At 40.7% G+C, this 27,638-nt stretch overlaps 1 protein-coding gene across 3 annotated transcripts in view; it reads left to right on the top strand.

Moving 5' to 3' along the window:
- Runx1 (RUNX family transcription factor 1) overlaps positions 1–27,638 on the top strand; it is a 233,096-nt gene that overhangs the window by 80,637 nt on the left and 124,821 nt on the right. The gene's annotated exons all lie outside the window — the stretch shown is intronic.

The raw sequence follows: 27,638 nt of genomic DNA, 5'->3' as shown, positions 1-27,638 counted from the left end.
TTGGCTGGGGATTCACCTCAGTGGCATAAGTGCCTGCTTGGCAAACGCAAAGTCATGAGTTCAATCCCTGGTACCAAAAAAAAAAAAAGGCACCTCTTGCCTGTTCCTCAGCTCTGCTCTGTTTTAATACTTCCTGAGGGTGCCTTGGGATCTAACAGGTCATCTTCAGGGAACCATCACAGGCTGTCCTGGTTGTGTGACTTATCTCACTTCAGGTCTTCTCTAGTTCTTCCATGCCTGAATTTCCTGGTTCTTAGTAAATGGCAAGTTGGATTTTAACCAGTGCAAATAGTCCTAGAGACCATCAGAATGTAGTTGAGCAACTAAGCTGGGACAAGGAACTTGGCTTTTCTCTTGGTTTTTCCACTCTCCCTCAGTAGCTACTGTAGTCTTAACAGTGCTTCCTTCTGTTGGTACTTTGAAAGGTCATCACTCTCCTGTGGAGAGAAGGCGAGAGGATGTCATCTTCCATGTGGCCTCAGCACCTCTGTTCCAGAAAGCAGAAAGCATAGAGGAGACACTCAGGGCACAAGGAAGCCAGAACTGGCTTTTGGAAGCCAAAGCATGGGCTCTTCCATACCCAGGTGCTTACTGGACATTCCTTGTATTTGGTGCACATATGAACACCCTCAAGGGAACTATGATCAAACCCAGAGACATAAAAAGATCTCTTCCCCTACTCACTAGACCACCATGGAGCTTCTCAGCAGGCCCGGGAACAAGCGCTGCATGGGGGTCATAGGTCTTCACTCTGCTGTGGACTCTGTTAGGGACGGTAGGGCAGGCACCTATTTTGACTGGCAAAATACAAAGATATGTATTCAAACTTGATCCCTCCAGCTATGCTCTGCAAGATTGTCAATGGGGTGACACCCAGCAGGCAAGGAGGTGATGACTGTTGGTTCTTCTGCTCATCTGCTTCTCAGGAAAGCTGTCACATGTGTCGTTTCTTTCTCACTGTGCACAACGACTGCCATGAGACTGTGTGTGTCTGTGACTGAGGAAGTGGAGAGATGCATGGTATGTAAGTGTGGAGTTGGACCATACAGCCAAGAATCTGCAGCTGGACTTTTAAAACCCAAGCATCATCTCAAAATGCCAGAGTGGCGAGGTAAAGAAGGAAATACATGAACAGCAGGAGCATCAGTGGCTAAGAGATCTCCAAGTGTAAAGCAATGCAGGGAGGGAACTGTTTGGTGCTTGCAGATTTCTGTTGCTCCCTCTCTGACTGCCTGGTGATGTGGCTCTCAAGTCCCATCCAAAGTGAAATCTTAAAAGGAGAGTTAAAAGCAGAGAAAGGCATGTTCTTTGGTCAAATACAACATCCTGTTTTGAGTTCTAAGCAATCAAGTGAGGGGGGCTCAGTGAGTATGTTTGGCAAAACACAGCCTCTTCTCTCTCAGCCCTTTAAACATTTAGTGGAAGAGGAAAGCACAATGAATTTTTCAAATATCAAAAAATCTATAAATTTAAAAATCACAGAAATAGAAGTTCCATTAAAATGGATAAGAACTCTGAAACACAGAAGGCAGCCTCACGGGAATACATAATTCACTCAGAAAAGAGTTACTCCTCCCACCCCTAATATATCTGGCCCTCCCATTTCCTATGAAAGGCTTGTTTGGGAAGGGATTAAGTCTGTGTATCCAGACTAAATCCATTGCTCACTCTAGGAACTGGAATTGCAGACTGACTCAGGGTCAGATTTTTTTTTCACTGCTTGTCTTGAAATCACTCACCTTTGTCCTACTAAGAAGTTACTGGGGAGTTACAGGCTCATCACAAGTCACCAGGAACTGAAGTTCAGTGTATCGGGATCATTTAAGTCCAGAGTCTACCAGGAACATTCAGCTGAGACTTTTCTCTAACATCGTAGTGCTAACTCAAAACATTTAGAAAACAAATGATTATCCTTGTTTCTAAAAACATACTAGGTTTTGTTAAAGTCCAGTCATCAAAAAGGCTTGTTTCATGGCACTCCTACTTATGGCTTTTCATATGGCAAGACTATTTTATCTTTACAGTTGTCTGCTAATCCCATAAAGGAGTCAGCTGGGGATATGATTTCTGAATATTAGAGAATTTTATAAGGCAGTTTCCCAGCAGCGGTCCCTCATCTCACGTGGCCATTCATCCTAAGACATGAACAAGGCCCCTTTATCCATGCTCAACATAGCATCTCCTCTCCCAAGATCTCCCTGTGTTCACACTTGACTTAAACACTAAGAGTCATGTCCAGCAACATGCAGGACTCTTGGGGTAAAAATTACACAGTTTACCTAAAGCAAACTCTCGCAGAACTAAGTCATCTTTCAGGATAGTGACTAAAGGGTTTTTATTGCTTCCCACACCAGGTATTTCGTAGCATGGCTCTGTCCTTGATGTTGGATTGATTCTATCTATGGGGAGTCTCAAGTTAGTGACCTGAAGAACACCAGTTGATGTTCAAAAGATGCACACAAATATGAGTAGTTTATTGCAATTAAGTACAAAATAGGTGTTCCTGATCAGATCAATGATCCAGGATTCCTCCTTTGTCTCTACCACCAAGTTCACTATGTTAAGCTGCAGAGGAAAGAAAAGCAATATAAGATTGTACAGAGAGGGCTGAAGGCCACGTGGAATGATGTTCCCATTTCTGTTCCTATCCCACCAGTCAGACTTGGTCATACTCCAACCATTGCAGAGACCCACATGTTACTCAAGTCCTGGGCCCACGAAGAACAAGAAATGGGTTTGGTGCACACCTGGTTTAATCTCTCCCACACACAGAAACCTTTGCTACTGGCCATGCTGGGATTTTGCCTTGAGCTCTTCTCTGGTGACCACCACCGTGATTTCTTTCTTGAGCCTTGTTTGAGATTACGAGCCTGAGCTCCAGAGCCCATTATCTTCTCTGTTTTGCTCTGTTTTCTCACACTCACTGATCTTGTGTTGGTGTCCTCGGTGCACTAGATTTCCCATTAGACACTTCTCTCCTTAAACTGGCCTGACAGCCACCTACTTGCTCCCCACTTTGTTGGTTGTGGGCACCTCACATGTATTACTGGGTGCTCGCCCTGCACAACTTTCCCTCTCTAATCACTGAAGTAGCAGGCAAGGTTTTGAATGGTTTGGACACCCTGCCCAGCACCTCTCAGTTGAGTTAACATAGTTAACAGCTGACACTATGTGTGCTGATACCGTAAGTTCATGACTCCAAATGACCCAGAAAAGGTTCAAGGTTTCCAAGATGAGAAAGCTAAGTTTGTATGCACCTGCAAATGGCCAAAGGAGGTTTGCTTCCTGCCAGGACCTGTGCAAGAGCTCAATGACTAGTGTGTGAGCATCACTCTGATGTAGGCCTAGACTGAGTGAATATCAAATCACCCAGAGGACTTCTGTATATTGCCCTCCAACCATCAAATAATGGAGAAAAGAGAGAAAAAGGGTTTTCCTCTCCTTCAGCCCTATTCCTCTGAGGAAGGAAGCAGTGCCAGGGCACCCTCTAACCAGAATCCAGGGGTGACTAAGAAACGGGGTCTCTAAGGGAGTCTCCTTCCCAGCCTTCCCATCGTTACCGCCTCAGCTCCAGAGAGCCCTGGCCGTGCGAAGGTGGAGGAGCTCCTGACTCATTCCATGCAAGGACACTGTGCTAAGCACTTCATATCCCAAAAGCTACCTGGGCTCCTGGCTGCCTGTCACAAACACATTTCCTGCTCATGTAGCCCTCATTTTCCAGGGAGTGGTATGAGGCTTCGTAATTCATAATTATTGTACTTAGTGCCCCATAATGCTCTTCATCTTCAAGGCAGTCAGCAAATATTAGCGAACTCTCATAACCCCTGCACTGGCCAAGTCAGCGTCTCTCTCCCTATCACAGCACCTGGATGCCACAGGGACAGAGGAGACATTGTGGCCCACAAGTCACCATGCTTAGATGTGTAGGGCTGCTTCTTTCTTGTGTTACCTTCCCCTGGCATCAGATTGGCTCCTTTATAACACGCCATCATTCAAACAAGAACAATATGGGTGCCTGTCCGGTGGGACGAGCTGTGCTCTGGAAGCCATGGTGCCGCCACATGGAAATCATTAGTTTATTTTTATGCTCATTCTTCACAGCTAGCCTGGTGGGCAAAGTCAAGGCTGAAGAAAAAAGAGTGAGTTTACCTCACAAATGGAAGTCATTTTGTAAGCTTTGAGGATTGAGATATACGATGTAGTAATACAGCCTGCAGATTACTGTGTACATGGCAGGCTAAGAGGAAGAGGAGGAGGAGGGATATGGGAGAGAGGCAGGCCTCCAAAGTTCTGGCCCCTCAGATTCACTTTGCTCAAGGTTCAGGGCCTTGGAGCTACAAGCTGTGAGTGCAGTGGTGACCATCCTGGCTTGAGAGCACAAAAACTCACACAGCTGTAACCAGAGAAGTCATGAACGAAACACTCACTGGGAAATTTCATGGCAAATAAGACCGGCCAAGAATTTGACACTGTATAGACAAAATGGCTCGGTGATGACCTGTTCACTCAGTAGTTGAATTTTCATTGTGTAGATGTAAAAGTGGCCTTTGGAAGACCCAAGGGTTGAGACTGTACAGTGACCATTTCTACGTAGATTCATCATTTTTCTGTCTCTTTCTATTCTTGTTCAGTGTGTTCACAATTTCCCCTCAGCTAATCTTCTGAATAAGAAACTCCTTTGACTTGGTGTTTTCAAGAAAATCCTGCCAATTGAAACCATCCGAGCTCAGAGATGTATCACCCTCTGCTTGGGTCACAGAAAAATGCATAGCCAATCTCCCTACAGAGGAAAGAAACAGTGAGCTTGGGCCAGAGCTGAGCCTTTGGGTTTCTACTCAGTTGGCTCATTGCTGCACATTTTAGGGCTTAATACTGTCCAAACCCACATCCCACTCCTTTCCCCAGAAAAAGAGAAAAACACAAAAATAGATATTTTGCTGAATTTTGCCTCAGAAACAGGCGAGATTTATAACAAATGTGCTGTTTTGTGTTGATAATTGATTGGCTTTATTTTTCTATGTTTGCTTGAATATGTGAGAAGAAAATATGTTAGCTGAACTAAAAGAAATTTGAGCCAAACTCTTCTTGACAGTTAACCTGTTTTGGAGTACAGCTGACTTCTTTCTCATTCTGAAAAAGCACCCAAATGTTCCCACTAGCTCCTTAATGCAATTACTTGATTAGAGCAAAGCTTTTCATTTCCTAACCACTACAGGAATAAGCAATATAGCTGTCAATAATTTTTCAACAGAGCTTCAGGCATAGTGGCCACCACCGACCACACTTTTATATGGTCATTAACGCATTTCCATCAATGCTTAAACACTCACCTGCATAAAGCCTGGGAGTCTTAGGGGATTTTGCTGGTAAGAGAGTGACCTTCTCCTTCATCTGTTTTCAGGCCATTTTGCTGCTGAATACACAAGGCACTCCAGCAATTTGCCTCAATCTTCCATTTAAGTCAAGTTGGGTTATATTCAGTGCGCCTGTCTCAGAGATCAGAGTCATAGCCTTAAAAGAAGTGAGGCTAGCTCCCCTCTTATCTTTCATATGCTTGCCCAACTTTTCTGAGTAAATTAGAGCCTGCACCATAGTATTCTCTGGTGATAAAAAAGAATTAGTTCCATTTATTAAGCATGAACCATGGGCCAGGCATTGGCGCTAAGTATTTTGTTCACATTATCAATGTAACCCCCGTGTTCTCTCAGGAAGGCCATTCCCAAACTTTCATAAGCATGAGAACTATCTGGGAAGGTTGCCAAAAGCCTAAGCTTCTGAGTTTCCCTTACTCTACCAACATTAGAATTCAGTCGCTTCTGGACGGGCATCCATGATAAACAATTGCCAATACTTAGACTATTCAAGATATGTGTGATACAGGTAGTCTGTGCAGTCCCCTAGGGAAGAGGGACAGCCATAATTCTCATTTTATAGGTAAAAATCTGGAACTGAAGAGGTTGGCAAAGTTTCCCAAACTCAATTCTCAAATCAACTGAAACCCGTGCTACACCGTCTCCAAATTCCATGCTCTTTATCAGCAGCACCCCCATTTCACAAAGAGTTGATACCAACTCTCCAGTAATGCCAGAATCGAGTCATGAATGCAAGCAGCCATTACAGGAACTCCCATGTCCAACGTCTTCATCTAAGCCAAGGTCTCTTTCTCATATGTGGCCAACACTGCACAAGCAGCTCCTTTGGAAGGACCTCCTCCACACAGTGGCACAAGACCCCAGTATGTGTCCTCCTAGCTACTGTGCCATCTGGAGCACAAGACCCAGCCTCACCATAGTAAGGTAGGGACAGTAGGCTGGATGGACCCTTGAGAGTGTGAGCCTGGAAGGGTTAGTTGGGTCCTCTTTCCACCTCATTGATCATAAACCAGTCTGGCCTACCTGAAAGAAGCTGAGGAAAAGCAAAGTTCCCATGTATTTCCAGAGCAACAAATCTGGCAGTCGTACTCAGTCCCTAAGGTGCCCCAGTTTTCCTTAACCAAGGGGTAGGGCCCTCTACTTCCTGTTGCCCTGCCCCTGCCCTGCAGACTAGTCCAGTATGGTCTCTGCAGTGGAACCACCAGCGCACTGGTCTTCACTGAGGTGTGGAAGGAATCCCAGAGAAATCTCATAAAAAGGATATTTCCCTTCTACTGTTCTTTTCCTCCCATTTTAGCCAAAGAAAGATTTTTAACCCAGACTTGAAAACATAAAACTGTGTCTTCTGAAAGCCATCTCTATTTAATGATAGCCAAATGCATGCAAAAGAACTACTCTTTCCGTTGCCTCAAAGACCATCGAGTACACAATATGTTTAAAGAAAGGGCCTTGAATATGCCAACAGATGACATCCACAGTGGTGCACATCAGTTTGCTGCTTAACTCAGCCGTCAGCTGGGGCCCTAACTGACTGATGGTCAATCACTTGCTGTAAACTTTAAGAAAGTCATTTTGGAGGCATCAGTATCATTTGTTGCAACCAATTTACTATTTCTTAGACTCAATTTCTAGGTCTCTGGGCCTTTCCTTACCCAGCTTTCTCCTTTACTTCTTGTCTCCTTGCCCCCATTTCTTCTTTTACTCAAATGCTTCTCCACTGAGTTTACATTTCCATCAGTTCAAATCACATTCAGACCTTGCTCCAGTGAGTTGTGGATTTGTTTTTCACAGACACCAATAGTTGTATTTTGTTCCACCTTCCCGTGTTCTATCAGTTAAAAATTGCATTCAGAGATCAGAAGAAAGTAATAGTTTAAAGTAGAAAAGTTTTTTTTACCTATTTCATATAGTGATTCCAGATGCAGGTAGTCCAGGTCTGATCCAGCAGTCCTACCATGTCATCAGGGATCTAGGCTCCTTATAGCTTTCATTTCCATCATCCTTAACACTTGGCTTCCACTCACATGGATATCTCATGGCCCAGGATGGCTGTCAGAGCTCCAGACATCAGATTCACATTCTACCTGTGGGGGATGAAGGACAAAGGAATCCTTTAAAAGAGCTTCCCTGGTTGTCTCATCGACAATTTATTCAAATGACTGTCTAGCTACAAAGAAAGATGGGAAATGGCATTTTTACCTAAGCATATTGCTGTCCTCACCAGAAATTGAGACTCTTTCAAGGAGGAAGGGGGAAATGGAACACAAACTTGACATAGTAGAGGTTCATCAAAACTTCTTGGATTGAATTAAATTCATCTGGTCAGTGGACTAACAGGCAGTGAGGTAAGGGCGGTGTAATGTGAGAAACACTTCTAAAAACTTCTCCAAAACAGTCTCCATAACTGAGCCCTTGGGTTAACGTGACTTAGATCAGTGCTCTGTGCCTTTCAGGCTCTAAAGGCAGCAGTGACACTGGCTTTGTGCCTCAGTTGGAAGGACAGCTGGTCATAGCAGGAAGATCAGCTTCTCTTTGGGAGAGAGACGTACAGTTCAAAGCGAGCTCAGTCAGTCCCAGCCTGCCTGACTGCTCAAATGTGCAAAGAGGAAAAGACCCATCTCAGGGTGTAGGTAATAATTAACAAGAAATGAATGTAGTGATGCCGTGAATGTGAGAGAGCTGCGTAAGGCCCATCCTGTGTGTCTAGTAAACAGTACTGGCGATCAGAAATGAAAAGCGGTGGCCTCTTGGACATATTAAACCTGCAAACCTCAGTTTTGTTTTCTGAAAAATGATACTTATTTTTTACTTTCCAAAGATATAAGGATACCATGATTAAATGAGATAAAAATATAAGGACACCAAAGATATAATCAAGTAAGAGAGAACTAATGCCATAAAGAAACTGTAGAAGCACAGAGAATCCACTGTCACCACTCCTCTTCAGCATAGTTCTGGAAACACTGGCCAAAGCAATTAGAAAAGAGAAAGAAATAAAAAGAATAAGGATAAGAAAGGAAGAAGTTAAATTATCATTATTTGCAGAGGACATAATACTCTACATAGAAGACACCAAAAACTCCATCAAAAGACTTCTAGATTTAATAAACAAATTTGGTCACTTGGTCCACACTCAAAATAAATAGCATTCCTAATAGCATTCCTGTACACAAATAACAGACTCACTGAGGGTGAAATTAGGGAAATAACACCTTCCACAATAGCACTGAAAAAAGTGAAATACTTAGGAATCAATCTAACAAAGGAAGTAAAAGATCTTTATATTGAAAACTGCAGTACTCTAAAAAAGAGGAAGAGAGAGAGAGGGAGAGAGAGAGAGAGAAATTGAAGAGGCTATAAGAAAATGGGAAAATATTCCTTGCTCTTGGGTAGGAAGAACCAACATAGTGAAGAAAATCATACTCCCAAAATTGCTACACAGATATATTGCAATCCCAATCAAAATACCAGTAGCTACCTCACAGAACTAAAGAAAACATTCCTAAAATTCATCTGGTACCAGAGGAGACCAAAAACAGTGAAAACAGTGCTGGCTGGCAAAGGTAAGGCAGGGGGCATCATAATCCCTGCTTTGAAATTATGCTACAGAGCTACTGTAGTAAAAACAGCATGGTACTGACAAGTAAAACAGACCCAAAGATAAATGGAACAAGTTATAAGATGCAGAAACAATACCAAACACATTCAGTCACCTTATCTTTGACAAAGGAGCTAAACATCTTCACTGGTAGAAAAATAGCCTCTTGAGTACATTGTGCTGGGAAAACTGGCTTTCCATACACCAAAGGCTAAAAATAGTCCCACATCTCTCACCATGCACTAAACAAATGGATCTAAGATCTAAATATTAAAACAGAGACACTAAAGCAGAAACAGTAGCTCAGTAGTAATAAATCAGGCACATCTGTGTAAATATCACATTGTCTCTCTGGTGTGAAAGACTGAAAGTGTAAATAAGGACCAAAATGTGTAATAGATATTATGAAATAGGGAGAAATTATTCAAAATTAAAGTGGAACTAATGAGGAGGGAGAGGAAAGGAAGGAAGGAAAAAGAAAACATGAGAAGAGAAGGATAAAATGGAAATGAAATTTTGTAAATAAGGAGGGCAAGAAGGGTTGAAGGGAGAGGAGAGGAATGGGGAAAAAAGAGGAATTAAGATATGCCATGAACATGATACAAACTCCCCATAGATCCTCCCTATCTAAATTATACCAATAAACTTAATTTTTTAAAACAGAAACAGTGAATTCTTTTTTCAGAGAGTGACTAGGAACTGACCCATGCCAGGCACGATCATGGGCTAGTCAGAAGTACCAACTGATGCCAAAGTGAAATTTCTGACACCCTACATGGCACTTGGTCAATGTTACAGTTTGTTTTTAAATCCTCCTTTTCAGAAGTATAGTTCATTGGAAAGATGAAATCCTATGCAGTTTCTGAAATTTAAGCCATCAGGGCCATTTGGGTGGGATGGCTGTCGTTTTTCCTGCAGGTGACTTTTAAACTCATTGTGGTGTGGCCTCAAAACACCTGAGCCTCTTGTAAAACGGCCCCTTGGCAGATGAATGAAGTAAAAATCCTCACCTGCAAGATAACCAACAGTTGGCAGCACTTAGGCAGGTAAAGGCTTTCTCACTTGGTTTCCTGGGGCTGCTGTCCGATCGCTGCTAATGTGTTTTCTAACGAGTTTCAGAACGAGCTGTCACCATTCACTGATGTCAATAGTGGACTTATAAACAGCACTTTAATTACAACCTCTGGGATTCTGCAGGATGTTCGCGCGTCCCCTACACCATGCTGGAAGACAACACAAAGACAGACTCTTGTGGAATTTGAAGTGGGGAATCATGGGGAGGTACCTGAAGGTACTGCACTGGCCACAGATATTCTATGAAATGCACCTGAATCACCATGTACTTCTGTGCACAATTAATTATTACATAAGAACTTTCCTAAAATGCTTGGAGTTTTTTTGAGGGCGGGGATTTTACACTCTTCTCATTTATTAGACTTTAGATATGCAGAACTGAGCTGCTTTCCAATACTGTCTCTACGCAGTTTCTGTATCATAGTTTTTAACAGGTGTTTATCACATACATTGAAAACTAGAATATATCGCGGTGAGTGTGCCTGGAGTTGGGTCTTCCCTCGTGGTTATCTCCACCTTTTAGTATAATAATTTGTTATTCTTAGTATTTGTATAAATGAATGGGCTTCGTGGTGACATCTTCTGGCATACATGTGCCATGCTTTGACCTTACCCATCTTCCTCCTACCTTCTCTTTCCTTCTCCCCTTCCCCATTTCTATCCCCTTCTCCTTCTATTTTCAGGTCTTTTCTTTTGTTTCTGCATATGAAAGAAAATATACAATATTTTATTTCCTTGCGTCTGGCTAATTTTGCTTAACAAGATGCCCTCCAGTTCCTTATATTTTCCTACAAATGACATCATTCCATTCTCCTTCATGGCTATGTATGCATGCATCTGTTAAAGTTGATAGGTATCTCAGCTGATTTTCATATCGTAAGTGAATGATGCTGCAGTAAATGTGGACATGCAGAGGTCTCTTTAGGATGCTGACTTACAGTTCAGCTAAAGTGCTGCTGTAAAAATACCCTGAGGAAATGGTCTTGCTCTTCACTGAGGAGCATGCACAACGGAGACCTATGCAATGAGCAAAATCCTTTCTCCTCGTCCCAAGAGTAAATGACATTTTCATGGTATCCATTAACCATTCCCTGGCCAGGCATGCAACTTGGCTGTATTGGAATGTTTTTGCAAATATACATCTCTGCTCTTATGATGGAATACTTATGATTTTTATAAAACCATAATGAACTCAATTTGCTCTACAGGGGTTGATTTTCCAACAAATGTTTCTACAACATCTATTCAATAAGATAGATATTATTGATATTAAATCCTGCCTTTAGTTAAACTTCCCAGTGAACCCCAAAATGGAACTAAAGGAATTATTTAAATTAATTACTGTACATAGTCACTGTCTAGCCAAAAGAATTTTAGGGTGTCATTTAACTCATTCCTCTAGATTTAGAGCAAACTTCACTAAAACATCACAAACATCTGGTTATTCCCTTCTTCTTAGCCTCTAGACAAGTCTCATTTCAGTGCATGGCACAGAAGTAATGTATAAACGAGCATCTCTAGGAAAGAAAGTCTGCACATTCCCTTGCCTCTTCACCTTTCAGATCATTTACATTTACATAAATAATGTTTTAGGTCATTCAATCATTTATGTGAGTGTCTCTGTGTGTGTGTGTTTCTAAAAGCTACTGTATGTAAAAGCCCCGTAAGAAGTCATAAACTTGAGTAGCAGATTAGTACAGAGAAACATTTAGATGGCACCCAGGTGTAATCATATCAATGCATCTGAGAGCCATGTTGGTCAAAAGAATTTGAAACTTAATCCTTCAATGCTTTTTAATCTAACATTTATTAAATTCCAGGTAGGAACAATGAGCCGGGTGCTCATTATGTTGGGTGCTATCATAAGGAATGAAATTCAGCCTCGAGGTCTCAAAATCTTATAATCCATTTGGTGAGATGGCACATGTTAAAACTAAGGGAAATAGTAATCCACTCAACTGAGGTGCAGCCTTGGTGCCATGCATGATCAAAGGAGGACGAAAGAAAGACCATGGAAGAGATTTTCACTGAAGTGATCTCTAAAGCAGGAACCCACTTGACTAAAGTGAGACGCAGCTGATTCTAGACCCAGCGAGACCTGCATGGGAACCATGTGACTGAGTGAGAAGATAGAAGAATTGACCTTTCCTCTAAAGCTCAGCAAACATGTGGTACCCACAGGTGGAGTCCTAAGGGCTCACTCGTTCCTCTGTGATGAGCAGGAGTCTGGAGACTCAGATTTGCTTCTGACCTCCCCCATGTCTGGGCATCACTAGCCCACCCGCATGGGAGGCCCCTGTTCACCCAGCTCCAGAGCTACACTCAGCAGCCACTTGCTTAGCTGAGTTGCCAACTATGTATTGCTATGCCAGTGTGAGACACCTCCCATCTTTTTTGTAGCAGTGCATTAATCAAGCCAAGTTATGGCAAAATACAACACCTTATTGTGACCTTCCAAACAATCACAAAGAGAGAGGTTTCATGGGAGCGAGAACTGGGACTTGGGTGAAAGATAGAGGCGGGGAAGGAAGATATTTCCCCCAGCAGGAAGAACACAAAAGAGAAGGGAGGAAAAAGTGGCTTTTACCACCATGGCCGTGGGTCTTTTAGGGAAGATCATAAGTTTTTTTTGAAAGGAAAAACAAGCAAAGTCTAACAGAACAAAAAATGCTAATGGTATTTTGGCAGAGAGAAATGTCACAGTGAGGTCAGCTCTTCAGAATGATTAGCCTGGAGGAGCTGTGAAACCAAACTGGAGGGTGGGAAGGGACTGATGTTAGGGGAACCAGTTCATGATGAAGACTGATGAGGGCTGAAGGGAGGGAATAGCAGGACAACCCCAAGGATGTCACTGTCACTAGAGATAGGGGAGGTAGAACTGACAGAACTGGGCATCCAAGTAAGGGGGAAGGTGATGTGTCCTTCTGAAACCAGAAAGCCAGGAAAGAAGGTCACTGTAGGGAGAGAGTCAATGAGCTTGTTTGGAGAAGTGTTACTTTCCAAGAGAGATGAAGTGTCCCGCTAGTGGATGGAGGCAACGGGCTGCAGTCTAAGGAGAAGCCAGGTCTGGAGCAAGGGTTGGCAGTCACGTTTGTAGATATAGTAACTGAAGCTCAGGAAATGCCCAAGGCTCCAAGAAAGGGTTACAAGTGGTGAGCACCAGGGGTTTTTTGTAAGAGAGACTAGAGCACAGAGAAGAAAGGAAGGTCAATAAGGTGGGAGAATCTCAAGCTGCCTTGATGTCGAGGAGATGCCAAAGGTAGAGAACATCCCAAGGAGGCCACTGAGGGAAAGACTGAGTCAGTAATGGCTGACACGGATGGCCTTTGAGAAGGCCATTTCAGGAGAGGAGTGGGAGTTGAAAACAGGTTCCCTGGCCGGAAAGTGAGAAGATAGAATTTGGGAGGTGAAGGCATTGCAATGTGTGGCAGGGAAGTGAGAGGCTTCCAGACCCGCTAGGCAAGTGTGAGCACATTGGTAATCCCAGAGAAAGGGACCTGCATACATCTGGGAGATGGCAACATTGCTTCATTCTTGAAAAATTCTAGATGCTGCTGGCTGTATTTATGTAGTTGTGACATTGTAGTCCACCTGAAGACCCATATATTGCAGGGAATATTCACGAACGATTAGTGCAGATTCACTCTCGAATAGCAGAAACATAGGGAATACTCAACAAATACTTTTGACACACTGTGTGTCTTGATAATATCTATATTGGCCTGCCATTTCTTAATAAAGTGATTTATTTGACTGTGCTCATATTAATCATAGATTGCAAAGAGATAATTTAGAAAGTAACATTGGAAACAAAAGATTAAACTTAAAATACAGACAATTCTGACTTAACTGTGGTTCGACTGTGGATGGGGCAATCGTGGTACACTTTGATTGTTTTCTCAGTACTAGGGACTGAACCCAGGGCCTTTGCACTGGGCTCGCTCTCCGACCTTTTGTAAGTCTTAGTCTGAAATAAGATCTTTCTGAGTCACTAAGTTTCCCAGCCTGGAATCAAACTTGTGATCCTCCCACATAGTCTCTCCCAGAGTGCTAGAATTACGCACTTGAAAATGTTTAATTTTGATCTTTTGCTGGGCTTGGGATATGTGGTACAGTGCTCTCCCACAGAGCTGGCAGTACCAGGAAACCAAAGCTTCTAGCCACTCCTTCAATCAGGGGAAACCAGTGAGACCATGGCGTGCTACATTACTAAGCTAGGATGTTCAGTGGGTTACTTGTGTTCAATGCATTTTCAACTTGAAATATTTTTAAATCTGCAATAGTTGGTTGTTAACTGATTAATGAGCATTAGCAAAAAAATATGAGGTACAAATTTATTCTCACCATTAGTAAAAACAAAGTAATCTCTTTCATTTTATTTTTCCCTTGATCATGCAGGATAAAGCACTTGTGTTGGCCAAATGTTCCATGGGCTAGCAGGCATGAACATCCAAATACTAATCAGTCAAGTAGGCTTTTCCTTTCCCAAATCTCAGAAGAATGCTACACAAAAGAATTATCACATGATTCTAGTAGACAGGACTTTAACCCTGTGTAATTCAGTCTTTTTTATTGCTTATTTCAATAAGGGTGAGAAACTCAAAGAGTAAGAAAATTGTTGAGGGCCGTAGTAAGTACATGAAATGATTTTCTAACTCTCTTTTTTCTCTTTCTCTATGATTAAAATGAAACAGAAAGGAAATAATTGGAGGAAAAAAGAAAAACTATTATAGAAGCAAATGCTCTATTTAGCCAAATTTCATAGTTAACACCATCAACTTCCCTTTCAGTGACTATAAAGTAAAAATAGTTTGACCATACTTTACTGGATTTGGGAAGGTTCTGGGTCTTCTTCCCCCCCCCCCACCGTTTTATAAGATTCAGTTGTCAGTGTACAACTGGACAACTGGACAAGGTACAAGGTAAATTGATACATAGTTTTTAACTGAATGATGCATTAGAGCAAGCTTGAAGATGCAATCTTACAGATCTCTGAGCTTCTTTGAGGGGTGAGAATATGTCAACCAGTTTTCCAGTCATGGAAGATCATCTTCATAACTAATACCAACTAATACCAGGTCTAATAACTGAACTAAACCAAAATCATATTAACTTGTTATAATTTGTCACTTTCATGTTAAATATGGTGAGTTGTTTTCCTTATCTTTCCTTCATGTAAGTGCTAGAATACTGGAAATTCATATGAAATACTTTGCCAAGAGGATGCTAAACACATTTCTGTGTCTTAGGAATCCTGGCTTTAGTTACCGTGTGCTGGAATGGGCCTCGGGTTCATGGTGTGGTTCTTGTTGGAAGCTGGAAGGGGTACATCTGGTAAATACAGCAAAAGAGTCAAAGGGAAAACGTTCCTCAAAACAGATCCATTTCTGTTTTTAGTTCCTGGGCAGTTCTTTGTATTTTTCCACACGGTGTGAAAAACATGGCCATAAAACCAAGAACAGTAGAATAGTCAGGATGAAATTAGTTTATTTTCACTAAAACATTTGTGGCTATTTTCTTCAGAAAAGGACATTGATGACATGATTGATTGCCCTCTATGGAGATTTTCCATTTATGCTTTCCATATATCCCAATTACATAGAGATATACAGCATGTCATGGTGGGCAGAAGGAATGTGGGTTACAGGCTGACAAGACTCTGGCTGCTCTGAAGTGCAGGCAGGGACTCCAGATTCACACCTGACGCACTTGAACCATAGGGGAGGAAAGGGACTTTCCTCCAACTGATGGGAGGCCCCAAGCCTGCTTGCCAGGTTTCTGTTTTACTTCAGCAACAAAACATTGTGCCAATGCTGAAAGGGTCCTCCTAGTTCTGAAATAGTGAGATCTCCAGATAAATGCAGACTCAGGCAATGGAGGGGCACGTGGTGTCATCTCACTCCTGGAAAGAGTCCATTAATCCTGCTAATTGTCCTCTCATTCTGCCTTCAAAATCCCTGCTCGCCCTCCCATGTGGACGCACAGGATCTCTTTGTTTTCAATTTGTGTCCAATCCTGGCATTTAATGCCATTTGTGTTCATCAAACTAATGGAAATACCAATTAAGCACAATCAAGGCTAGCTCTTAGAGCAATAATGGACACTTGTACCTAAACTTGGAGCAGAGGGAAGGGAGGCGTGTGTTCCTTGAAGCATCTGGCGAATGATTATCAAGTAAATATGGACCCTGTATTTGTGAGCTGTAGGGTGAAAATATTTGTATGGTCACATATGTGTAGTCTTACCTGACACAGTTGTTAGTGGACAGTAAATTAATAACACTTTTGTTTGAAATAGAATCTTGCTAAGTTAGAACAAATTTAAAGATACAATGTTGTAAGTCTTGTGCAAATGCAGTGACAATAGCTTGCATAGGACCCGCTGGTCTCATAATCGAACTGACACTGAGATCTATTCCCACAGTAGCCCCTACAGCACAGAGGTTCACCCCAGCCCAGGCAGCACATCAGAGAATGATTTCTAAGCGTCCCATTACCATTTGAGTCTCACTTTGGCATTTGAGTCTCACTGACTCAGTGAAGTGGATGGGGTTAACAGGGGTGGGGGGAACACAGAGCTCTTGAAGGTTCTTGTTCTTCATTGTTTTCTAGCTTTCTTGAGAACTCGCATCTTATTTTGCATGCTTCAGAGTGCCCACCAAAAGAAAAGCAGTAAAGAAAGGCCAGTGTAAGGAGTTTTCTGCACTACTGACATGAAGGAAGCTTACAAGCTTTAACTTGCTGCATATGGCTCTCATTAAATAATCCTCCAAACTTCAAAAAAAGGGACTGGGGGGAGAGAAAAAGAAAGCATCATCTGTAGCTAAACATCAAACAATCAGACTATTTTTAGGTTTCCATACCATTAAGAAATTAGATTCCACACATTCATCTTCCAGTTATCTGGTTTTACTAAAATGACCTTGAAAAAGAATGTGGGTGAATAGAGCCAAAATGTTTTCTGCAAAGTACATGGCTGACATTTAAGAGAGTTCTTTAGTAAGAAAAGTCTTAACATGTCATACACGAGGAAGACAAGAATTTTGCAAGGCTGGTTGGTAGATTATGTTAGAAATCACACAGAGCATACAGAAGAAATCTTCAGACCTATGTCTGTATGTGTCTCTGCCTCATCTTCAGAATCTGTGGAGTAAAGTCAGAAACCTTGCTTGGCATGGCTTGTGCTGGGCACAAAGCTGAAGCCATGTGGAAGAGTAGAGAGTTATTCTTATGCAACGGCAAGTGGATGTTATTTGGGATGTTCTCCAGGAGATGCTGCAGAACAGAGACCATTCCAGGCAGTATCCCTCACACCAATATCTTCGAATACACTCAGCAGCGTGAAGAAACCACTAGCTACTCCATGGCCCCTACTGCAAGTACTCACCAAGGGCAACCTCAGCTTTCTCCTTTGGATAGTGTCAGCTGTGTTCATTGTCATGTACCTCTGTTATCCTAAAAGGGGGGGATAGAAAAATGCGTTATATAGCACTACTCAAAGAGTAAAAGTTGATGATGGATAATAAGCAGTCTTGGTTCATAGGAACCCTTCAGCAGGGTGTCTATGCAAGTTGTAGAAACTGAATGCCAATAAGGAGACCCCAGCTCATGCTCCTAGAGAATAACAGGGCCAAGAGGAAAAAACAGGTCTTAATTTGCAACTCTCTGTATTAACGCAGATTCATGTCCCATGAGCAGATTTAGCTCCCTCAAGAGAGCCTTGCTATTGTCTAGGATGCTGTAATGAAGCCAAACCTAAAGAAAGTCAGACTGGGGAAAAAAAAAAATAAAAGTCAGACTGACTCATGGATACTACTGTGAATATAGTGATTGTCACAGTTCTGGATTAAAGCTTGTGAGAAGGACATTTTGGCTTTTCCTATATTGATCAGGTAATTAAGCCTAGAGAAAAAGTGACTCTATCCAGACCTTTGGGATACAAGAAGCTGAAGAAAGACCATTCCAGGCTTTTCTCTGTAATAGTAGCCAGAATCATTCTATGGTGGTGGTGGGATCAAACATTTGCAGTTCTCTGCCCCGATGTTTTACTAGCATTGGGTCATTGTTCCCATCCAGAAAGCAACCAATCCCTGAATTTATTTGATTTCAAGTTAAATTGGGCAAATATACTTTAGCAAAGCTAGGAATACAAATTAAAGGTGTCTGAGCCTAGTAGAAGAGACACCTACTAATTATCACTCTTAAAACCACCAGAAAGTTTCTACACCCTTGATGAAAGTACTAGGTAAATCATCATCTTATATATTTGAAGCAGCAGACTAGTTCAAGGTTAAATGGAATTGGTCAATGGTGAGACTTCTGAAAAGCTCATAAGCCTTTTGTTCTTAGAATAAAACTAAATGTAGCTGACTTTATGTCTTCTTCAATTCTGACTTAAGACTTAGAAATATATTGGATGTACACTCTTCTTTATAACCAATCTCTAGGTTGATATATATATATATATATGCCTTTTTCATTCATCTAAGAATATGAATATTACACTATCAAAGCACTGATTTTAAAATTCATGAAGATACTTAAATTTGCTGTTTGCCATGTATTTTCTCTGTGTAGCTAGAATGTCACTTGAGGAATTTCTAGATTTTGATGACCAACATAAAACATATTCAAACAGGACAGTAAACAACTAATGAATACTTACCACTTGATTGACCACATGCAACCCTTTACTTATGGTCCAGGAATTTTAGGCTGGGGATTATGTGGAAGTTGCCATTATTAATTTGCCTCATCAATCATTAATATTTCTCCATCCCATTGGCAGCTCTCATCCCACAAAATTCTCAATAACCACTTCCTGCCATTATTTTTCAACTGAACAACACACTGGACATGCAAAAGAAAAGCAGTTGGAACTGACTGTGTGTAAGAGAAGCTAACAGTATTGTTTGGTTGTTGTTTTTGGTCTCTAAGAAGAATCAAGAAAAGATAATGAGGTTGAAATGCTTCCATCCACTTTCTGCAGATCACAAAATGCATGGTGGTTGTTGATTTTCACTTAAAGAAAAGAAATTATGAAGGGGAGAGGCATAGTTGGTTATTTGTTGCACAACTCTTGGGTTAGCCTGAAAAGTCTTGTCTGGAAAGGAGAAAACCTGGAGACAAAATGATCCAAAGACCATAGAACTTGAACTGCTCCAGAGTTTCCAAGCCACTCACACAGAAACTGATTGGGGTCTAAGGACCCCCACCATCATGGGAAGCTCTGCTTTCATGGGCTATTTTTTGTAGTTCTGCATATATGCTGACCCTGGAGAGAAAGTTTTAGACACTTTCTAGTCAGCTCCTGCCATGAGAAAGGATGCGTGGTCCTTTTTGTCCAAAGCTTGCTGGGAAGCTGAACCCAGGGCTCAGCTGGTGTTTCTTTAGGGTGGACAAAGCTGCGACCATGGAGTTTCCATTTCTTCTCTCATTCTGACATGGCATGCGAAAGCGGGTTGGTGGTACACACTTTTCCTTATGTGTTTTCTGCTCTGAGGGTTTGGCCTTGTTATAGATCACACATGATTATTAAGTTCTCCTTGATAAAAGAAATTCAAAGTCTATTGGTGAACAACACAGAAGCAAGCACCCCCAGCCAGCAGAGCAACAGATGTGGCCATCTGTTCTCATGTGACCCTCTGTCGACAAAAACAGCTGTTAGAATAAGTATGACTGTTGGCTCTGGCAAAATATTAAATTGTATTTTTTCTAATTTTTGTTTCCTTGGACAATGTATTTTTATGGAAATCTTCTCACTTGGTCCATTGGGATTCTCTAACCTAGAAAACACATATTATTTATCAACCATTTACTTGCTTGTACCAAGTGTTAAATACTGCCACGGTATATCCACTGATTCATCATCTGATTTGTTTATAAATTTTGTTCATAAGATTTTTATGAAGAAAACATTTAAAATACTAACTTTGCCTTTAGATAAACTAAGACTAGAAAAATAGTGATAGATACAAGTTTTGCTTAGAATGACTTTTGTCAGTAAAAGACTTACGTTCTTTCACTCCTAACACTTTGCTAGAGAAACAACAAAATTATGCTTCGCCAGAGCATTCTCCGAAGCTTATTTGACTAGGTTATCATTGGAAGGTGATTCCTTTCTTTCTCTCCATGGACAGATAAAGACATCATGAAGGGTGGGTATAAATGTGAATAGCAGGCATTAAAAAAAGTGTTGAGAAGGAAGAGAACGTACTTGTTTTAGAGATTTTAATGAAAGGCCAAGTTTCCACCCTTATTTTTAAACAATGTGTGTTCAGCAATTTGACAGATGTGGCACTTGGCAGGTCCAAAAGATCCTCATATATAGGAAAATATTAATTTCCAAGAATGAAAGAATGGCAAATGAAAAGCAGAAAGAAAATTGAGAGGAACTAGGAAATAAACAAAATTTGTCTCCTTGGACCCTGAACAAAATATCAGACTAAGAGAATTTTAAGCTTAATGAAGAAAAAAAAACCATTCCCATTTTTCATTCTAGTGATGAACTAATTTATCCTTAAATTAGAAACTGGAATAGTTTTTTTTTTTTTTTTTTCTTTTGGTACTGGGAAGTGAACTCATGACCTCACGCTTGCCAGGCAGACGCTGTGCAGCTGAGCTAAATCCCCAGCACTAGAAACTGGAATCATTTAGATTAATATTCAGTTCTGAAAGAGGATTTGCTGAGTTTTTGTTTGGATAGAGGTGATGCCTTACTGAAAGAAGAAAAATACGTCAACTTTAGCACTTATGAAAACATGATTGACAGAAGACTGCTTTAAAAAATCACATATGATTTACATAGACATTTAATATCTCAGGCTCTTCGTGGAAACTTGGACGCTTTTCACTGTGAATAGTGTATAATTCATGATATATTAATTTGTCCTATTAATCAAAATGTAAACTTTAAAAGCTGTAAATGGTACTAAATGGCATATAACTCTGCATTTCTGAAACCAAGCTGCCTACATCTTATAAGCTCTCGCCAGTTCATGTGCTGAGGTCTAGGACGCTGGGAACAGAATGTGAAAGTTGTTGGGATGAGCTTAACATCTCATTCCTTTGGAGTGCAGAAAACTTCTACATTGTTAGGAATTCTATGAATAAAGGAGAATGAAATTTTTAAAAAAGGAGGATCAACGTCCCTGATATCTTCTAATGCAAAACTCAGAAAAAGCAGTGGAAAAGTAGGATGAATGAATTGATCGGTAGGTTTTTTTCTTCCTGTATCCATGGAACAAAAGTATTTTTCTTTTGTGTTTTTTTAAATTAGGAAATAACATCACCTAATGAAATCAGGCATAACATTAAAAAAATAATAATAAATAACCCACAATGCGACGCTAAACATCAAAAAGTTGCCTGAGTCAATTTTTCAGATTGCTTTTTCAAATATAGAAAACCATTCCTTCAATATTTAGAGTGATCCCTAGTGAAAAGTGACTACACATGAGGTAACCTTGCAGGGTACTTGCTGGTGATTTACTTTATTATTAATTTGAGCCTTGCAAAGGAGATGAAATGTGGAAACTGAGGAATGAGAGAAAAGCGAGTGGATTAAGTTATTGGGATGATTGCACAGACATCCCCGGAGTCTGTGAATCAGCCAAGGAGCTCCAGCTCAACAATAAATGATTGTACTGTTCTTTGGCTGAGTGCCACCAAATTACAATGGAACGTTACCAGGTCCATCTGTTTTTTAAAATATTACAGTAACAACAACAATAATAATAACTGTAATTGTTTGAGGATAAAGAAAAGACTGCATTAAAGAGAGAATGTTGCATTAGTCAGTCCCACAGAATAAATAATAACCTGACCTTTGATTCAATGAGTCTTTATTAGGTGATGAAGATTGGACGCATGTGTGCATAATCTCACATGCTTGAGGCCAGGCCCTCTGTCTGAGACACGGCACGCCTAGGTCAGTATACAATGGAATCCTTTGTCTCTGTTCCATGCAGACTTTTTAAAATACTTCTTAAAAACCAAACAGAGAATCATTTTCAGTTTTTAAATCAAATTTACCCCTTTCCTTCACTAAGCCACCATAAATAGTAGTCTGGATAGAAAAAAAAATGATAACTCTTCTCAACAGGCAAGTATTTCCAAAGAAATTACAGAAGATATTATACGTTGTGCTAAAAACCAGAGGCTAATGCTGCAAGAGGCTGAAACCCGCGCTTACTCTACCAGCCTGCCTGATGGTATTTATCAAGCTCTACCAGCCTGCCTGATGGTATTTATCAAGCCCTATGCACTTACGGGGCCTCAGTTGAGCCAAACTTTTGCAATGTGTTCAATCTGTCAATTTCTTGCCACACTGAGGATTTTTTTGCCCACCCCAATGTTCATAATGTTCCATCTCTGAGCAATTAGGGAAATGAGATGCCACACCTGTGCCAGGCTCACACATTTACATGGTTAGCAGCTCTTTATCACAAATGCCTTCTGCAGGAGGTTGCCCATCCTGTTTCCATTTAAACTCATGAACATCTGTTACACAGGGGATGGGTTAGCTACCAAGCACTACTGTTAGATTTCTCGCCAGCGAGTCTCATTCCTTCATGTGGTTTCTGTTTTCTTCTTTAAACAGTTAATTATGTTTTATTCTTTCTTCTATAAAAGCTAAATTTAGCCGAGTTTTATACTAATTTAAAACATTTTCTGGAAATGACAGAGTGCTGTTGTTCAAAAAAAAAAACCAGCAGAAGCTGAATTCTTAATGGTTGTCACAAATAGATAGGAGGGGGAAATGATCACGGCAGTTTGTGTCTTTACGTCTCAAATTTTATTTGATGGATGTGGACAAATAGTGTTTGGGTCGTAAATCAATTCACACTTGGGACTCACATCACACTGTGATCAGAAGGGGGCTTCTGGGAGGGAAGTCTCCTGGCTTTTCAGCCCCCTGTGTTACTCTCTTCTTAGTGTAGATAGAATGTAAATTCTGAATTCGGGGGGACACTGGCTGTAGCTAAGCGTAGGCACGTGTTATGTATAAACATACAAAATCCACTGCAGCGTTTACCAATGGCACCAGCCCACCTTGCTGTTTATGGGGTCATCTGCTATGTTCACGTTTTAGGTTTTATTCAAAACTTTAGCATAAGAGAGGAAAGTGGTAGCTCTACTTGGCATGCTCTACCCTGATGATTCTTACTAAGAGGAATTTTGGTCAAGAAAGGATATGTAGTGATGTCGAACAACATTTTGGGATGCAACGCCAGAAATAACGGATGCTCCTGGCATCCAGTACTTAGGTCAGAGGTGCTACTCAACATCCTCCTATGCATATTAGACATCTCTACTACAGATGCATCTTGCTGAAAATGGCAGTAATTCTAATATTGAGGAATTCTACTTTAGCCATTTTACCAAAACATGTCCACTTTGTTCACAAAAGGGACAGTTCAATTACTATCCTTATCTATCTCAATTGTTCCTGACAAAAATTCCAGAGCCCAAGGCACTGGCAAACATATGCAAAGCCGTATTTACTCATTATTTCTTTTATATTCCCTAAACTTCAACAAAATTTACTTAGTTGTTTCTCTACAATAGTTTCTCTACAACAAATGAAAAACTAAGAAACCAAATGCTCAACTCAGGTAATATGTGAATATCAGAGGCAGATTTAAACCCAGGATCCAATTCCACCTTGCAACAGTCAGAACCCAACTATGGCTCTGGATCAGAAATCCTGGAAGTCTGGCAGTAGAAGGAGAACTCACCATCATCGGATTCATTTCTTGGTTTTCTGAATGACCCACAAGAGCATGTAAAGAAGAAGCAGTTAACATATGGGTAGCACATTAATTATGGAAGTATATTTTAGTTTCCTCTCTAATCCTCTTTATTAAAGTCACTCTTTCAAAAAATGTCACTGGATTAAGAATTTGTAAAGTATAAAGAGATTATATTTTGAACTAACAAATATAGAATGAGACAGGATGAAAAATATGAAAAGAAAGACAGTAATGCAGAGAGAAAACAAAAGTCACAAAAAAGAAATGGAAAATGCTGTTTCCAGATGAGTAGTTGAAAGTCTTCAACCTGTAAGACCTCCATGGATGCCCGGGACTACTGCCCACACTCAACTCAACTCCTATCCCTTTTCTCTGATTCGTTCTTCCATAACCTTGCTTCTAGAATAATTGAAGCTTGTAAGAGATTTTGCACCATGAGTCCATCATACCCTCCTCTGTCACTGCCAGGCCTACCGGATCAGGGACCCAGCATCTGCCAAGACACAGCTGTCCAGATCAGTACTTGGTTATGAGGTTGGGCGTGATGTGAATGTCAAAGCCAAATGCAGCAGAAAGAGTCTGCACCCCGTGGCTAAGATCCCAGACATTTCATCCAACAAACGGATTAAATATCTAGGTGCTATCAGTAGAAAGATGAGATACAAAGTGTCTCAGCCCAAGATGGATAGAAAGCAGAATTTGCACCAAAAGATTATGTGTTACAACTTTATATGTTACAACTTGGAATAGGGTGAAAGGGTACACACTTAAAGCAACAAAACCCAAAAAGGTAAGTGAAAGAATAAAAGAAAAGGCACAAAAAGAGAGGGTACACAGTAAGAAGAAGAGCTCTTACCATCTCAGGACATACCCAAAAAGGCTGTATGAATCTTCTGTGTCCTAGAACAAAGGTTAACCACTTGTGTATTCAATCCTCTCCACTTACTGCCTCTAAGTGACCAAAAATCTACCCCCCAAAGCATCAAATCCTCCTGCACTTTGAAGGTGTTACCTAGCACGTCAGGCACCCCCTGGGCTAGTCCAGCATCCCAAAGTCCCACTGCCCAGGTAACGCATAGGTGCGGCTGATTCCTCATGTCAGTTAGTGTTACTCACAGTAATTCTTTAGTCTATAGTAACAATACCAGGTGCTGCAGATTTATGATAGTGTCCATTGTCCAGTTGTCAAGACTACCCAGACCCAGAAACAAGGTGAGTTCTAAGGCACAGAGCTAAGTAGGTCTGTCGTGTTGAGTGACTTGCCCACTGCATCAGTAAGTAAGGGTGGTACACTGCATGCCCAGCCAAACCAAAGACTCAATTCCAATCTAAGAACCTATTTAAAAAGAAATGCAGGTCTTAACATGAAACTGCGGCATAGGATGAGTGTTTTCTAGCATACTCAGTGATGAGAGGCAACATCGAGAAATGAGACAGGAATAAATTTCAGAGAAAGGGAGTCCTGGGTTGGGGTTATAGCTCTGCCGCTAGATTTAGGAACCACCCGATAAGCTTCAGCTTCTGTCTCAGGTAGGACTCTGCTGTACAAATCTCCCCAAATGTTGGGGAGTCATGAAAGTTGAATTACAAGTAGTCATGAAAGTTGTATTACTTATGTTGTATCACAAGTAGTGTTATGTACAGACATGTTCAGTTTACTGTACACATATGGCCAAGCTCCTCTTCCTCCTCTAGCTCCTCCTTCTCACTTTCCTTAGTTTATTTTCAGCAGTCTTGTTTTATTAAACATTTTAATGTTCCTGGTGTGATAATCATTTTATGCAACAACAGGCAAAAAGAAAACTAAAACTTTCTAAATTAATACCAATCTGCTTTACAAATTGAAACACCCTCTCAGTCAATAAAAATCAAGATCTGATGATTTCCATTGGCTTCAAGATAGTTCTGGTGTTTCTACATCTGTCCTGTCCCTGCATTTTTTTAATTTAGGCTGCAAGATCATTGGTTATCCTCTCCTGGTACTCTATACACACAGCCAAGTTGGATTCCTAAGAGTTCAGTCTGATCAAATGTGTCTTATGTCCAAGACACTTTCACAACTCTCTCCTGCACAAGACATTACAGACAGCCTTCTTAAGGTCTCTTTCAACATGGACCCAATGATCTCATGCTGCCCTATCTCCCATTATACTGTATAGATGCTTAGCTCTCTACTCCAGAGATTGGAACTATCTGCAATGCACACAATCATATCTTCCCCTCTTGTCTACCTCAAAAATCAATAACTGATCTCAACACTCCTTATTTCTGTGCTTAGTTATGGTCTTTTCAGCCAGTTCCAATTAATCAGATTTGGGACCATAGATAGGCTTTTTCTACCACCCCTGCTGTAGTTATCTTGTGAGAAACAGGAAGCAGGATCTAACATGGGTTTGGACTATTTTATTGCTGCTGTCATTTGCTTTTGTAAAAAAGACATGTTGAACTTGTTTTCAAACGTAAGCAATCTTTAGCAAACATAGACACTACCTTCCAGACACTTAAAAAAATAATAATATTATTGGAGGCATTTTAAAAGACTGAGTCACATTGAGACACAGGTGTGCAAGAATTACTACCACAAATCACTTCAAACTTCCTTTTGTATATTCATCAGGATGCTGGGCTCCAGCAATCTCACAGAACAACTCAGAGATAAATTAGATAATCCTTAGACTAGACAACAAAACCCATCTGATTACAGCCCGCGTGTCAAGTAGATAACCACCGGGGGATCCTCCTGCCAGTTCTAGCCTGCATGGGTGAGCCTTTCCGGTATCAACTACAAACTGCTCTAAAGATTTAGCAGTGAAATTCGGAGAATGAAGTTGGGAGTAGCAACCGTCATCTCCTAAAATAAAGAAAGAAGTTACATGGCCTTGGAATTGAAAAACTGCCTCTAAATACGTTTCACTTGCCATTTTTTCCTTTTTCTCAAATCTCAAAATCTTGTCTCAAAGAATTTGAATATAGATATACATGATATAGATATAGGTCCTTTGGGCCATTAAGGAGTATATTATTTATTCCTAAAGAACAAAGAGTCATGTCCTATCTTGCATCTGCTGCAGTGATTAATATTGAATACTGAAGAGGGAATATATGAATACTTAAATATTGGAGAAGTTTCAGAATTGCCCAGGATGACCACGATTAAAGAATACATAAATGGCACCATGGTACTTTTCAGAGTTTTAAAGAACTCACCATAAGGGGTGTGTGTGTGTGTGTGTGTGTGTGTACATGTGCATGCCTGTGTTTGATGAAGTGCATAGAAAATCACAACAGAGTTACTTGGGTAAAAATTACTAAAATAGGATTTTTTGAAGGACCATCCATTAATTCTTAGCTTCATCTCTTGCAAAACAAAGTTCTTATTTGTGTTGCTTGTTTTTCTCAGGTAATAAATATTCTATTGAACATTTATAAGTTGTTTCCCTGTTGATATTTTATCAAAACTGGTACCAGTCTTTTCACTGGTGGGCATGTTGTTTGGTTAGATATGTATTTCTATGAAAGCATTGATCTATAAACCTTAGGGATCATAAAACTCAATAATCAGATCTATAATAAATAAAACATTTTCATATCCATCTTAGACAAAGAGCATCCTTTCTCTAGTACTCTTTACCTACTGTACCCCCCAAAATGTCTTTGGGGTACATCTATTTCTGTGAGGTGAGTTCAAATAAATCAAATTATCAAAGCTATGCTGTTTCCAAGTGAGCCACAGTATCCACACTTTGTGTTTTTCCCCTGTGAGGGTTCATTCTATCATCCTGCTATGGGGAGCATTTTATAATCAAATACTTAAATAGATACATTGTGGTAAATTCAGGTA

The sequence above is a fragment of the Cavia porcellus genome, unplaced genomic scaffold (assembly GCF_034190915.1).
Source record: "Cavia porcellus strain 051 isolate PalLab524CR breed Dunkin Hartley unplaced genomic scaffold, mCavPor4.1 scaffold_15, whole genome shotgun sequence".
NCBI classification, from domain to species: Eukaryota; Metazoa; Chordata; class Mammalia; order Rodentia; family Caviidae; genus Cavia; species Cavia porcellus.
This window is presented reverse-complemented; position numbering and strand designations above follow the sequence as displayed.